We start from the raw sequence: 13,579 nt of genomic DNA on the forward strand, positions 1-13,579 counted from the left end.
AGGGCTCTGCGTGGAGCCTGTTTGGGATTCTCTCTCTCTCTCTCTCTCTCTCTCTCTCTCTCTCACTCACTCACTCTTTCTCTCTCTCTCTCCACCCCTTTCTGCCCTTCCTCCACTCATGCTTGCTCACTCTCTGTCTCTCTCTCTCTCTTAAAATAAATAAATGAACTTTAGAAAAAAGGAACCCATTGAGTCTGGGGAGTATTGACATTTACACACACCACATGTTGGAAAGACCACACTTTTCTCTGTTGAATGATCTGGGCAGCTTTGTCACAAAGCAGTCACTTCTCTGTACACGGTCCATGCCTGGGCTCCCCTCTCCACATATGTCTCCACAGTGTGCCACACTGTCTTTTTTACAGCGAGTCTTAAAGTCACATAGTTTAAATCCTCCAACATTCTCCTTCTTATTCAAAACTGTATTTGCTTTTCATGGTTTTTTACAATTTCAGAATTTAAAAATCACTTTATCAATTTCTGGTTTTAAAAAGCCTGCTTGGGGGGGTGGTGCCTGGGTGGCTCAGTTAGCTGAGCAGCCGACTGCAGCTCAGGTCATGATCTCACAGTTCATGGGATCAAGCCCCACGTCGGGGTCTGTGCTGACAGCTCAGAGCCTGGAGCCTGCTTCAGATTCTGTGTCTCCCTCTCTCTCTGCCCCTCCCCTACTAAACATTTAAGAAAAGAAATTTAAAGCCTGCTTTGGGGGCACCTGGGTGGCTCAGTCAATTAAACCTCAGACTCCCCATATGTGCTTAAGTCATAATCTCATGGTCCTGGGATTGAGTGCTGAGTTAGGCTCCACACTAAGCACGAGTGTGCTTGGGATTCTCTCTCTCCCTCCCTGTCTCTTTTTATCTCTCTCTCTCTCTCAAAAATAAATAAGTAAACTCAGAAAAAAAAAGACAAAGAAAAAATCCTGCTTGGATTTATATTGATTAACAGATTCCATATTCCAATTGGGAGAGAATTGACACCTTAGTGACGCGGAGTCTGTGGTCCATGAACATGGTATTATTTGTCTATTTATTTAGATCTTTAATTTCTCTAAACAGTGTTCCTCTATTTCAGTGTACAAGTCTTTTATTATATTGAATCCTAAGTATTTTATGCTTTTGACATTAGATTAAATGAATCTTTTTGTTTCCCAATAGTTCACTGCAAATATATAAATTACAATGATTTTTGTGTATTACACCATGTCCTGTAGCTGCTAATCTCACTTTCTAGTTGTAGTAGCTCTTTTGCAAAGTCCTTGAAATTTCCTGTGTAAACATTCATGGCACTCACAAATAGGGGCAGTTCACTTTTCTTACTTTTCAACCTGTATAACTTTTGTGTCTTTTCCTCGCCAGGTTCGATGGTTATTACCTCCAGCGTAATGTTGAAGGGAGGCGGTGAGAGCCGCAGCCTTCCCTGGCTCCCAGGCTCAGGAGTAAAGGGTTCACAACTTCACCATGAAGGTTGAGCTGCAAATTGGTCGTAGATGCCCCAAAGAAGTTTGAAGACATTTCCTTCTTTCCTAGTTGCTAAGAGATTTTATGAGGAATGGACATTAAAATTTTAATATGTAGTTTCTACATCTTTTGAAATGATCACACTGGTGGCTCAGTTGGTTAAGTGTCCGACTTCGGCTCAGGTCATGATCTCATGGTTCGTGAGTCTGAGCCTTGCATTGGGCTCTGTGCTGACAGCTCAGAGCCTGGAACCTGCTTCTGATTCTGTGTCTCCCTCTCTCTGCTCCTCTCCCATTCACCCTCCTTCTCTCTCAAAAATAAATATTAAAAAAAAATAAAAGAAATTATCGCACTGTTCTCCTTTATTCTGTTAATATGATGAATTACGTTTGTTTTGAAATGTTGCACCAACTTTGCATGTCTAGGGCAAATCCACCTGCTCATAGCCTGCGATCCTGTTTATATACTGCTTGATTCAGTCGGCTCATGTTTTGTCAAGAAGTCTTGTGTCAAAGGTTTATGAGAGAAAGTGGTCTGTAATTTATATTATTTTTGGAACATCTTGCACAGATTTTGATATTAGGGTTATGCCGACTTCAGGAAATTAGTTTGATAGTGGTCCCACCTTATTTTTCTAAAGGATTTAATGTAAGATTGGTACTATTTTATTTCACTCTTGAAATTTTTATAGAATTTATCAATAAAGATATATGAGGCTGATATTAACTACAGTGGAAATATCTTTTTAAGAAAAGACACTAGAGGGGTGCCTGGGTGGCTCAGTCAGTTAATTGTCTGTCTTCGGCTTAGCTCATGACCTCAGGGTTTGTGAGTTCGAGCCCCATATCAGGCTCTGTGCTGAAAGCTCAGAGCCTGGAGCCTGTTTCAGATTCTGCGTGTGTGTGTGTGTGTGTGTGTGTGTGTGTGTGTGTGCCCCTCCCCTGCTCACACTCTGTCTCTCTCTCTCTCTCAAAATTAAATAAACATTAAAAAATGTTTTTAATTTAAAAATTAAATTTTCTTTAACATTTATTCATTTTTGAGAGCACGAGCAGGGGAGGAGCAGAGAAAGAGGGAAATAGAGAATCCAAAGCAGGCTCCAGGCTCTGAGCTGGCAGCACAGAGCCCAACACGGGTCTCAAACCCACAGACTGTGAGATCATTATCTGAGCCAAAGTCAGACACTTAACTGACTGAGCCACCCAGGCGCCCCTAAATTTAAAAAATTTTTAAAATAAGATAAGATACTAGAGGCTGGAGGGTTTTTTATGGGAAGTTTTTTTTTTAACAACAAACTAAATGTATCTAATAAGTATAATGGAGTGCAATTCTGAGTTTCTGTTTCATTTTGCAACAGCGCTTGTAAATATCATTTTTAAAGTTACATATCCATTTAATCTACAGTATTGAATTTATTGGTATAAAGTTATTCACAGCATTCCCTTATTAAGCTTTTGTTAAACGTTTTATTTATTTTTGAGAGAGCACAAGCAGGGGAAGGGCAGGGGGTGGGGTAGGAGATCTGAAGCGGGCTCTGTGCTGACAGTGGTGAGCCCAATGTGAGGCTTGAACTCATGAACTGTGAGATCATGACCTGAGCACATGACTGACTGAGCCACCCAGGAGCCCATCCCTTACTAAACATTTTAATGTCTATAGAGTCTGTAGTAATAACCTGTCACTTATTCTTGTGGTATTGTTTATTTGTCCTTTCTCTATACATTCATGATCAATAATTTACTAATTTTGTTCATCTCTGCCAAGGAAACAACTTTGAACTTGTTAATTTTTTGTAATACTTGATCTTTCCTACATTGACCTTGCTCTTTAATTTTTCCCTTCTACTTACTTTGGGTTTACTTTGTTCTTTTTCTGTTTTCCCTTACTTAAAAATTTTTTTAATGTTGTTTTATTTATTTTTGAGAGACAGAGAGAGACAGTGTGAGCAGAGGAGGGTCAGAGAGAGGGAGACACAAAATCCAAAGCAGGTTCTAGGCTCTGAGCTAGCTGTCAGCACAGAGCCTGACACGGGGCTCGAACCCACGAACCGTGAGATCATGACCTGAGCCGAAGCCGGATGCTTAACCGACTGAGCCACCCAAGTGCCCCTGTTTTCCCCTAACTTTTAAAAGGGTACCTTTAGGCATTTCATTTGGACCCTTCGTCTTTTTTATTATAAGTATTTAAAGCTATATATTTCCCTGGTTTATTTATAGGTTACATATTATACTGGTTTAGCTAAATCTACAGATTTAAAGGTTATATGTCACTATCAGGCAGTCTAGAAGAGTTCTAAATTTCCTTGGTATTTTTTTCGTTGACCATGAGTTCCATAGGACTGTATTGTTTAATTTCCAATATATGAGTTTTTCCTTCATGTCTTACCATTGTTGATTTCTCATTTACTTCAGTTTTGGTCAGAGAACACACTCCAAACTCCCAAATTCTGAATGCATCCTTTCTGAGTTTCTGTTCTTCCCCAATAGTCTTTATAATCACATCCGCTGACTATACACTTCAAGCAGATTTTTTATAATCGTATTTCATCTGGTTGCTCTCACTATGCCCAGTGGGAGGGTTAATCCAAATCACCTCGCCCTCTATCGCCAGACGTCACTGTGGCTGCTTTTACATCCATGCACCATTCAGGCAGGCTCAATTGTTCAGCAGAAAAGCTAGGCCAGAAATGCTGTTGGTGGACATCTTCCGCATGAGGACACCCCGGCTCACTTCCTGAGACAGGAGGTCAAATGAGGTCTGGCCAAAGGTATTTTCTCCCTCTCATAGGATGACCTTGAGAATCAAGCCAAGGCTTTCTTTCTACAAGAACTTCCAAGAGGTGCTCCGGACTGGGGTCCTCTGTCTTAAGCATTTTTCGTTGCTGACTCAGTTTATCAATATGGTCTTCAACAATGATCAAGTAGTAATTATTAAATATTAAGTAATTATTAAGTAGAGACTTCCTTTCTTCCTCTTTATTCCTTAATCCCTGTTTTATCAACCTAAAAGACTCATTTTGGATGGCCTTCCTCTTCGACAATCAAGTACAGTATTTTCTGGAAAATTCTACAATGCTCTAGCTGGTCTTCTTCAAGCCCCATTGTCATTGTGAGAGGGAAAAGCTTCACCCCATTCATGTGTCCTTCCATGTGGAGGATGTAACACGTTGTAACACTTCGGCTTCAATGAGATGAGAAAGGGAGAAAAGGGACACTGAGCCCGTAGGGTCCAGGCTCCTCTGCCCTTCCTCTTGGGAACAGACTGCTCTAAGAAGCACACCTTCTGTTAAGCTCCCCCAAGAGCAAAAGTCTGCAGGCCAGTATTCCTGGGTGGGTGCATCCATCACAATCTGAGGTTCAGAAAACCCAACTATCAAGTTCACCATTAATAAAGGAGCAATTTTGGTGTTTCTCTCCCTTATGTTCTGGTCTATTTTCTCAGTACCTTCAGAAACTAGGGTAGGGGAAAAGGGTGCTACTTACTAGGTTCTCTCGAAGCCAGTAGATATGCCAACCAATTCTCTTCTGAAGTGACCCATCCATCCTTTGTTTAAAAAGAAAACATTCTTAGGGCACTCAGGAAGCTCAGTTGGTTAAGTGTCCGACTTCAGCTTGTGCTCAGGTCATGATCTCATGCTTCATGAGTTCAAGCCCCGCGCTGGGCTCTGTGCTGACAGCTTAGAGCCTGGAGCCTGCTTCGGATTCTGTGTTTCCCTCTCCCTCTGCTAGTGCTCTATCTGTCTGTCTGTCTGTATCTCTCTCTGTCTCTCAAAAATAAATAAACATTAAAAGTTAAAAAAATTCTCATGTTCTCAAACATTCCAGAGAATGTTCCGTGGGTTAGAGATGCTTAATGATATAATGCTTCCATGAGAAAATATGTCCACATCGTGAATCAGCTCATCATGTATACATATATAGTCACCATTGCACCATTGATCGTGTAGACTGTTAGGAATTTCATAGGACACTTGAATCCAGAAAATAATTTTAATGACAGGAGTCATAATCCTAATGAGAAAGGTCAAAATGAAGAAGGGAGCAGTGAGTAACTTGAGAGCATCTCTAATGAAAGACAAACAGTGGCCTTGAGTCTCCGTGTGGCATGAGAGCCCAGAGCTGAGTTCACATTCCCGCTCTGCGACTTGGAGCAGATACTGGACCTCTCTGAGTCCCAGTCCCCTCGGCGGTGAAAACAGAGACAAATGCTCATCTCAGAGGCTGCTCCTGAGGTAACGGAACACCTGAAATGTAGCGCACTCCATAGTGATAGTTTCTTTTCTCTCCTGAAAAAACCAGATGGCCCAGGTTTTCTTGATTGCCTTAGGAAGTCTCTGAGAACTTCTCGCTGATACTGAAAACCAGAGCAATAGGAAGATTGACAGAAAGGAACCCGCAAAACAGAACGACAGAGTTTAGAGACAGGAATGACTCGGGAAAGCATCTTCCATTTGTACAGCTTCATGCTTTGCCGAAGGGCTCCCCTCACTGTAATTTGAATTGAGCCTCACACTCACTCGCTCAAGGAGACGGATGAGGCACAAACCACCTGGTCCCTGTGAAGCAGGAGGAAACTCATGTTCAGAAAGTAGATACGGTCACTCAGGACACTCCAGTGTCCAATCTGGCACCTCTCCCCACGACACCTTCTCAGTGTCACGGTCACTCTGAAATAATGACCACAATGATGTGGCCTGCATGTGCACGTGTATGGCACTTTCCAGCATTGCCAACCTCACTCGGAGTTTCCCCCTTAGTTCTCACAACAGGGATTTCCGGACTTTGCACAGAGGAAGAGCCCGGTGCTTCAGAGAGTCCAAGCAGCCAGCTCAAGGTCACACAGCCAATGCAGGGGTTGAACTCGGGCCTTCTGCCAAGTCCAGGGCTCCTGTGCTCGCGGACTCTCATCACACTAAGGATATCCAGGGAGCAGGGAGGTGCATGTGTGTCCAAGAGAGACCCCGGAGGGGTGCCCCGCACCAGCGGCCCAGGCCCTCATGGTCACAGCAACGGGCACAGCCAGCACTCCGCCTAGGGTCGGCTCGTGCAATCCGCAGCAGTGGCATGATTTATTGGTGGCTTTTCATCCCCAGCAGGACGGCGGGTGTCCCGTGAGCCTGCTCTCGCAGGAGGGCCTGGGACGCCGGGATTCTGCCTGCAGCAGCACAGGATGATGGATGCTTCGGACGAGGCTGGCCCTCGTTTGCTCGTCTCTGCAGACACGCAGGGGCCTAGGAGGTGATAGCGCCGCCATATCTGGGTTCTGGGGTGGAGAGGAGATGCATCGACAGGTTCAGGGATGACCGAGCAGAACCTCCTTCTGGGGAGAGAAGGCTGCCTTTAACCTTGAACCGGCAGTAGGCAGGCCAGCCACCCCTCCAGGGTTTTCCCTTGGGGTGGCCACCCCATTGGACCACGAGCTGTGGCACTTTCCATGGTGCTTTCCTTGCCTGTCGCTGAATCATAAGCCATCCCCAGATGTCACGCTGCAAAAGACAGTTGTTTTCTAACCTTCCACGTCCATGGGCAGCTTTCTGCTCCACGTTGTGCAGGCTGGGCTGGCCTGACCGGGGCTGGAAAGTCCACCGTGGCCTTGCTCCCGCGTCCAGGACCACGGTGCTGGCCGTCGGCAGGGTGCCTCAGTTTCCCCTCCAGAGGGCGTCCCTCCAGCAGGGCAGCCTGGGTGTGTTTATGTGGCAGCTGGGCTCCGAGAACAGAAGTGAAATGGTTAAGACCGCGTAGACGTGGGCTCAGAAGCCCCGGAAGGTCAGTGGGTCAAAGCAAGCCAAGACACAAAGCCAGGTGTGACTCCAGGGTGGAGAGACAGGCTGCAGGAGAGGAGCAGCAAAGTCCCTGCAGCGGAGTCGGGGCTCAGGGGCACGAGCCACTGGGGGCCCCTGGGGGGAGCCTCTGAAGTGGAGTTCAGTGAATGAGCAGGATACCATTCTGGGAGTGCCCTTGGCAAGGACACCAGAGGAAGGGCCAGGAAGGAAGCAGAAGTAGGTAGAGGGAGATGCTGCAGTCAGCTCCACAGGGGGCCTGAGCCCCCGCCACGGGAGCGGTGACACTAGATGGCCTTTCACAGCTGTCCTAAGGTGGCCCGAGACGCCAAGATTCCACACTCACATCAGTTGTGAGATCCAGTCCTGCATGGGGCTCTGTGCTGACACTGCAGAGCCTGCTTGGGATTCTCTCTTCCCCTCTCTCTGCCCCTTCCCTGCTTGCACGCTTTCTCTTTCCGAAAATTAATAAAAAACATTTTAAAATCTTAAAAAAATATATCTTTTTCTCCCAAGCTCCCATCTCCTTGCACTCCCCACTTTGCCGCCACCCCCAAGACAAAGCAAGATCCCTCGGATTCTCCCTCCCTCCCTCTCCTGGTCTCCCTCCTCAACCCCCCACCCCCCAACCTGCCCAGGCTTTCCCTCCTGTCCCCTGCCCCATACAGCTCCTCCCTGGGGGACCCGGACAGCTTCCTGACCAGGATTCCTCCCTTCTGCCCTTCCCCTTTCATGACTAGTTTTGCCCCATGGCTCTCTTGCTTACAGCCCTTCCCTGAGCCCCAACCTCTCAAGATGCTTCTCCCCTCACTTTCCTCCTGGGCCCTGGGGAGCTTCATGCACTCTTGCCTCTGGGCTGCCGCACGAGCTGTTCCACCTGTCCTGTGTACCCTTCTCCCCCACCTTTCTCATTTCCCTCTGCTCTGTCTTTAGCCAAACCCCTCACCCCAACAGCCTCCCTGAGCCCCAAGCCCACCCCGTGTGGACTGCTGGGCTTCCTCCCGTTCCCGTGGCCCCTCCGCTCCCCTGCTCCGGCTCCCTGCACGCAGGGGCAGGTGCCCATGCTGACCTTGTCCGTCCTCTCCTGCTAGACGGTGAGCTCCACGAGGACGCCTGTGCTCTCTGCATCCCACGGGGCAAGCACAGCACCTCACAGCGGCCCAGTCACGTGTTCCCCGGACCACGGATGGGGTGGCGAGAGGAAGAGGAAAGAGGGCTGCACCGAGGTCCTGAGTTAGACAAGACTCAGAAGATGAATGCCCTCCAGGGGGAAAAGACAGCTGTTTGGGAAGATGGGCCTGGCCTCCAGGTTGTCCCTGGCCACCGTGGGGAGAGGCTGGTGGCCCCGGAACTCTGATAGGCTGGCCCCATCAGATGACTGGCCTGGTTTGGGATGGTGGACAGCGTGGCCCTCATCAAATGCAAGGCTGACCCAGACGAGGGGGGCCCGGAGGACACCCAACAGAAGCTGATGGGCTGTGGCACTCAGATCTCTATTCCCTACTGGGCTTTTCCACACTGGCAAAGTGCTCGGCATTTCGTGCCTTGGGGTCAAAAGCACGGCCTGTCTTCTGCCCACCCCAGAACAACACTGCCAGCCCACAATGCAAAAGAATTGCCCATCATTCCTTGAGCTCTTACTGTGAGCCAGACCTGTCCCATGAACTTCATGAGGATCAGCATCTTCGTTTCCCAGGTTAGGTAACTGACGCTTGGAGGCGGGAAGTGGCTTGTCCACCATATTAGTAGATGGCAAATCTGGGGTTTGAAGTCTGGTCCTGACTCCTGTGGGGCACCTGGGACTTTGCATCGGGCCCAGCAAGGGACCTGGGAGAGCCGCAGCGAGGGCCTCGAAAAGCAGCCCAAACCGAAGAAGGCTGGGGGCTCACTCAGAAACTAGAACACTAAGTTCCTATTTCTCGACTTCTGTGATTCACGCCACCTTGTACACTACGGGGCTGAAAGGGGGCTTGCAGACAATCCTGTTTAACTACCTCCATTTGTATTTAATTTTGTTTTATGGGCCCCGAGGGCTAGGGTTTTAAGATCCATCGTGCTTCTCCATGAACATCTGGTCTGTTGCTCTTAAAAGCGTCTAACAGTGCCTCCCCCCTGCTTTCCTGGTCCCCGATGCAGAGATGGGCCTTCAGATCACAGCTCGCTCCACAGGCTGCACTGCGAGCACTGGGGTCATGACTCTGGTTTTAAAGGTGAGGGAAAAAAAAGTTGGGGGGGTGGGGGACAAGGAGTGGGGAGAGACCGGCGGCCAGATTCATCCATCATGGGGATCTCTGGTTAGCACTTAGCAAGCCCGGCGGGGGAGGCATTGCTCTCTCTCCTAATGTCTGCCTGTCCCTTGAGGACAGACCTCAGAGTGGCCTTGCTTAGGTGTTCGCACCCACAATGAATCCCCAGGCCTGGGGCTTCCAGAGCTGAGGGTCTCACGACCCTCCCTGGTTTGGGATGGGGGGAGCTATGCTTTATCTCCCCACAGGGGACACCTGGAATGGGGAAGGGACACCTCGTTCTTCCAAGATAAAAGGAAAACAGGAAGCGGGGAGGAAGGGTTGGCAACGAAAAACAGCAGGAGCCCTTGTAGGGACTCGCCATCACTCCCAGGCTGGACACCAGGTGCTGGTCACCGAGGCAGAGCCCCTTCTGGGAGCCGGGGCACAGTACAACTGCCTCTGGGCGGCAGGGGTAAGTGCATGTGGTTCCATGCTGACTACCGGGAGGGACGTGTTCCCTGCAGTGTGCTTCCACACGGGGCTCGGGAGCCCCCAAATGCCTCTGTGTCCCCTCTAAAGTGCTGAGCAGGGAGCAGCAGGGCCCCCTGCTCACTACTCACCCCCATCCCCACCTTGGTGCATCCTGGAGGGAGGGGATGGTCAGCCGAGCCTCACCACATTGACGCAGAAGCAGGTGCAAAGGCACTGGGAATCTCCCACCACCTAACGGAGCTCCATTCTCCCCTCTGCTAAGTGTGGAGTTTGACCCTTGCTGACCATGTAATCTCTCAGAAAGCGGAGGAAAGAGAATCTGCTTCCATAACTTGATTCTGCTAACAAAGCAACCCACAGCCACAGAAGACGGGGATTCGGTGCCTTAACAGCCCGGCTTCTTGTCCTTCCATGGGGCGGCTCCAGGCATGCTCTCCGGGGCCTCCCAGGGCTCCCCACCAAGACTTGCCCAGGTGGGCACTCCCAGGGTGGCTCAGGCTCTAGGAGCCTCTCTTCCTCTTTCTGCCTCACCTCCTCACTCCCCTGCCCTCCTCTCCCAGATCACTCTCCAAAACAAACGACTTGCACTCCAATCCTTCCTTCAGGATCTCTGTTTGGAAGGACCCCGACTCAGGCAATGTGATAACCAAGAAAGGAAACCTGGAAACCTGGAGACCTAGTATGCAGGCAGGGACTCTTACAGGCTTTGGAGTCAGACAGTCTGTGTTTGAATTTGTCGCTATGTGGGGCGCCTGGTGGCTCAGTCGGTTAAGCCGGCGACTTTGGCTGGGGTCACAATCTCACAGGGTGTGGGTTCAAGCCCCACGTCGGGCTCTGTACTGACAGCTCAGAGCCTGGAGCCTGCTTCAGATTCTGTGTCTCCCTCTCTCTCTCTCTCTCTCTCTCTGACCCTCCTCCACTCACACTCTGTCTCTCTCTCTCTCTCTCAAAAATAAATAAAAATTAAAAAAAATTTTTTGAATAATTCAATAGTAAATAAACATTTAGTATTGAAATGAGCATTCTTTATAGACTTTAGGAAGTAGATTTCAGAACAGGCAGAGCTGGAAACTCCGCGGACAGGAAGGTAGCTCAGGTATGGGAGGCTTTTACAAAATCTGAGAAAATACAAATAGTTCATTCCTCAGAGGCAGCTCCAGATACATGGGGGCTTTCCAGGATGCTCTGGGGAGGGAGGGGGCAGAAGTTTAAAATGACAGAGAGCAGGGGTGGCCTGGGTGGCTCAGCTGGTCAAGCATCCAACTTCGGCTCAGGTCATGATCTCGCTGTCTGTGGGTTCGAGCCCTGCGTCAGGCTCTGTGCTGACAGCTCAGAGCCGGGAGCCTGATTGGGATTCTGTGTCTCCCTCTTTCTCTCAAAGATAAAAACGTGTTTTAATGACAAGGAGCTGGAGTAAACAGGCAGAGAGCAAAGGAGCCCACACCCAGCCCCTAAGGCTGGCACTGGAAGGCCAAACCCCAGAATGCACTGCGGCTCACTAATATCCCAAGGACAATAGAGAGGGTTTTGTTCAAGGATGTCCCAACCGATCTGAAGAAGGAGGGAGGGACAAGCCTGGCCTGTGGCAGAGGGGGCTATTCATGGGCAACAGGGAGAAAGCAGAAGTGTCTTTCTTATCAAGGCAATGTTTTAAAACATAAAAGGCAAAGACAGAGTTAGGAGAAATCCACACTCACCTACAGTCCTGGCAGGTGGTGGGGCTTCACAGGGTCACCAGACTGGTAGACTCCGTGGGTGAGGCTGGGCTAGGCTCTGCGGCCGACCGACCAGCAATGTCGGTGCTGGTGAGCAAGGGGTAACTAAGAGTGGACTGCTGTGCTCCATCCTCAGTCCCAGCACGCTTTCCAAGAAGCCTCAGGAAGATTCCAAGCATGGCGTTTGCCACACCAGAGGCTCCACAGGGCATTTGGCAAGGTCCAGAGACCACGTATGGTTGTCACAACTGGGGTGGAAGGGGTGGGCACTGGCATCTCGTGGGCAGAGGCCAGGGAGCCTTACCGCCCTACAATGCACGGGGCAGCTCCTTACGACAGAGAATCCTCTGTTCCACCAGGTCAGTCGATAGCGCCAAGACCGAGAAGCCCAGATCTACGTGGGTGACTACTGAGTGCGCTGCTGAGCACGTGCTCTGTGCCGGGACTGCACAGATGAATAAGGTGCAGGCTCTCCCCTCAAGAGACATCCTCCAGCACAGGAGGCGGATGGCCGCCTCACCATGTGCCATGTGCCCTAATGGGGGGCGGGGGGATGAGAACAGAGATAACAGAAACACCAATCCCACCAAGCAAAGGCACCGTGTGAGCTGGGCATTGAAAGACGAATGGATGCTTGTCCAGGACACAAGGCAGAGAGACAAAGGTGGAACAGAGACACTAACCACGCCTCCGTGCTGGGGACACCACCAGCTGGAGGAGGGCTCTCAAGGAGAGACTTCTGGGGGCAGGTTGCGGGCTCTAAAGGCCATGCTTAAGGCTCCTTGATTGAGTCATGCAGACAGGGGTTCAAGAAAGTTGTTCATCAGATGATGTCACGAGCAGATCCTGCTCTCTTTTTGTAAATGTTTGTTTATTTTCAGATAGAGAAGTGCAGCAGGGGAGGGGCAGAAGGAAGGGGAGAGAGAATCTCAAGCAGGCCCAGGAGAGCCCAACTTTGGGCTCCATCTTCCCAACCATGAGATCACGACTTGAGCCAAAGTCAAGAGTCTGATGCTTAACCGACGGAGCCACCCAGGGGCCCCAGATTGACCTCTTTAAAAATAAGAATATATTTATTGCCTGTTTGGTTAAAAAAACAACAACAACAAACTTCTTCCTTCATGAAAAAGAATTAATGTAACATTAATCTTATTCATAAATCCACTGCCATGACCAAAACACAATGGCATATACTGGAATCTTCTAGAGCACAGCAAAACATTACCCTAACCATCCCATCAACCCCTCCCTTTGCCCAGTGTATGTGCCAGAGTGAAGTGTACAATTCACTAATTTTTAGTAAATTTACAGGATTGTATAACATTAGCATAATCTGTTTTGTAATATGTTTTAAGTTTATTTTTTAGAGAGAGAGAAAGAGAGTGAGCAGGGAGAGGGGGAGAGAGGGGGAGAGAGAGAGAGAGAGAGAGAGAGAGAGAGAGAGAGAGAGAGAGAGAGAGAGAGACTTCTAAGCAGGCTCCACACTGTCAGCACAGAGCCTGACACGGGGCTTGAACCCACAAACTGTGAGATCATGACCTGAACCAAAATTATGAGCTGGACACTAATGGACTGAGCCACCCAGGCGTCCCTACTATAATCCGGTTGTAGACCATTTGCAGTCAACTCCTCAGCCCCAGGAAACCACTAATCTGCTCTTTGTTGCTACCTAGTAACCATTTCTAGACATTTCCTATAATGGAATATGTGGTCTTTCACCTCTGGCTTCTTTCCCTCAGCCTTGCGTTTTGAGGTCCGTCATGTGGAGCATGAGTCCGCTGTCTGTTCCTTTTTATCACTGAATAATATTCTAGTCAGACGTCTACTTAAAAGATGATGCTGATTGAATGAAAGATGGGTGGGAGAAAGATGAACTGAGAAGCCCGGGGAACTGCTAGGAGCCCACGG

General features: G+C 49.1%; 1 long non-coding RNA gene across 1 annotated transcript in view; it reads left to right on the forward strand.

The window, feature by feature from the left end:
* LOC115302939 overlaps positions 1-1,490 on the forward strand; it is an 11,875-nt gene extending 10,385 nt beyond the window's left edge. Inside the window, exon 3 of the long non-coding RNA XR_003913730.1 lies at positions 1,356-1,490. This is a non-coding gene — a long non-coding RNA (uncharacterized LOC115302939). The remainder of the gene's footprint in view (positions 1-1,355) is intronic.
* Positions 1,491-13,579: the final 12,089 nt, after the last annotated feature.

Source organism: Suricata suricatta, chromosome 9, assembly GCF_006229205.1.
Source record: "Suricata suricatta isolate VVHF042 chromosome 9, meerkat_22Aug2017_6uvM2_HiC, whole genome shotgun sequence".
In the NCBI taxonomy this organism is placed as follows: domain Eukaryota; kingdom Metazoa; phylum Chordata; class Mammalia; order Carnivora; family Herpestidae; genus Suricata; species Suricata suricatta.